General features: G+C 31.5%; 1 long non-coding RNA gene across 2 annotated transcripts in view; it reads right to left on the bottom strand.

The window, feature by feature from the left end:
* The window catches only part of LOC144964891 (uncharacterized), a 5,263-nt gene that overhangs the window by 418 nt on the left and 2,345 nt on the right, over positions 1–2,500 (bottom strand). For both annotated transcript variants that reach the window (XR_013643944.1, XR_013643941.1), the window contains exon 3: positions 680–754. This is a non-coding gene — a long non-coding RNA (uncharacterized LOC144964891). The remainder of the gene's footprint in view (positions 1–679; positions 755–2,500) is intronic.

Consider the following 2,500-nt stretch of genomic DNA (forward strand, 5'->3'; position numbering starts at 1 on the left):
ATGGCAAACCAGTTCCATGCCGGGTTGGACTTTGTGTGGAAAGATAAATTTTGATTTTAAAATCAGAAGAATTTTTTTTTCAAAAATATTTTTGGGAAAAATTAAAATACTTAATTCGGTAATCTCTATAAAACACATAAACTGAACATTAATCATATTGTGTTATGAACAGCCGTTTTTTTCTTGTTAGTTTTTCTTTTTTGTTTGTTTGGTTGTTGGATGTTTGTTTGTTTTTTTTGTTTTGTTTTTTTTTTTGTTTTTTGTTTTTTTTTGTTCTTTGTTAAAGTGAAAGGATTTATGTTGACTCAAAGATGAAAAACTAAGCTTCATCACAATATAGTAAAGTCAGTGAGGCTATAGGGAATGAGATTAGCGGAAGAGTAGCGTCCCTTGATTGGACGTCAGCCATAGCCTGCGACGTCACCGGCGGAAAAGTTATTAGAGAGAGAACGTCATGTTGGTTGTGCGCATGCTTCTCTCGTCCTCGCTTTCGCGAAAGCGAGGACGAGAGACACATGCGCACAACCAGCATGACGTTCTCTCTCTAATAACTTTTCCGCCTGTGACGTCACAGACTATAGGTGACGTCCAATCAAGGGATGCTACTCTTCCGCTAATCTCATTCCCTATAAGAAAAGAGTAAAACAGTGGCTTTGTAGGTATCAGAAATTAAATTTACCTATTATTCTGAAGCAATCTCTTTGCGTTCGCCCCTTGCAATATTATATTGATGTTCTCCTCGCTGAGTTTACAGCTGTGAGGAGAAAGTATAGAAAACGCGAAATATTAATTTATTTTTTGTCGCAATTGATATAATTTGGAGTAGATTTTGAAGGTTAGCAGTTTGCGTTCTTTTTATTTTTAAATATGTATAAAGAATTATAGATTCCTCTTCTCGTAGCTGTGTGCAATTCAATCTAATCTATTTTCAAAATTTCATTCATATTTCAAATCCTCCATTTCTACCAATTCTATTAGAATATATTTGCATATCACATGTACGTGTCTGATTTTTATAGTTTTGCTCGTGCCTGCTGTATATTGTATTTTATCTTATATTGTTTCGTATTTTTATCATTTATTGAATGATAATTTAAATGTCAGGTTTATTCATATAATGGCAATTGATGTGTGACATACATAATAATTTTCATTATCAGGAGAGATAAAGTATATATCCAATCTTATCTTATCTTATCTTTACGTTGAAACCTATCACATAAGTATTTGTACATCTGAATATTTTATACAGTAAATTTCTATAAACGTGTGAACGCTTAAAGTGTGCTATAATGACTTTAATTGAAGTGTTGACATTTTAGTATTGGCATTATTATAATGGTACTTCATTATACCTGAATTATTTTCCAATTTGTAAACTATCTCTTGCTGACTTTCTTTTCTCTCTCGGGGCCCCAAAAGCATGGAACAAATTAGATAAACAAGTCAAAGACACCCTCGAGCTCAGTAATTTTAGAATACTTTCGAAAACATTAATTTATTTTCCGACAAGCTTTTGAATAGAAAAAGGTATTAGCGTTGTGTCGTACCTATTTCTTTGTGTGTGTAACACCTACGAGTTATTTGTAGGTTCTTCGCGCTGTATATATTACATTAACTGTAACTATTACATTACATTACATTGCATCAATCCGCCCAGGTGCCCAAATTATGTTTACAATTAATTAAATCACATGTTTTTAACATGAGTTTTCTATAACAGTGTACCCATATTATAGTATATGATAAACTAATCACCAGTTACATTTTGGTAAATATATGACGTGGAGGAATCGGGGAATTATTTCTGATATAATTTAATTTCTGATACCACACTATTAAAAAACATAAAGTTAAATTAAATACATACACTAAGGTCAAATACAGAAAAATCCCATAATACAACAATGTCTGGGACTAGGACATGTAATTTGACGGTAGAACAGTACTATGTTTATTTCGACATACCATGGCTTAATGCTATGGACTTTTTATATCATCATCATCATCATCATCATCATCATCATCATCATCATCATCATCATCATCATCATCATCATCATCCATCTCTCTCTCTCTCTCTCTCTCTCTCTCTCTCTTATATATATATATATATATATATATATATATATATATATATATATCACTTTCATCTATCATCTATCTATCTATCTATAATCTATCTATCTATCTATCTATCTATCTATCTATCTATATATATATATAGATATCCATCTATCTACCTATCTATGTATCTATCTAACTAAAACAAGAATAATAAGTAATCGCATCTTCTCATTTTTAAGAAGTTATTTAACAACGCTACCCCGGCTGAGGCAGGAAGCCTGACGAACAGCGCTTTTAACGTAAAAAGAATGAGATGAGAAAAATTAAAGGAAAATTTGTCTATCTGTCTATTTATTTCATCTATCTGCATCTTTCAATTTTTCTCTTCATAATTTGTTTACATGTACACAAAGTGAACTTGTCACATTCAACA

Source organism: Berghia stephanieae, chromosome 1, assembly GCF_034508935.2.
Source record: "Berghia stephanieae isolate SIO BIC M18660-M18661 chromosome 1, UCSD_Bste_1.3, whole genome shotgun sequence".
NCBI lineage: Eukaryota > Metazoa > Mollusca > Gastropoda > Nudibranchia > Aeolidiidae > Berghia > Berghia stephanieae.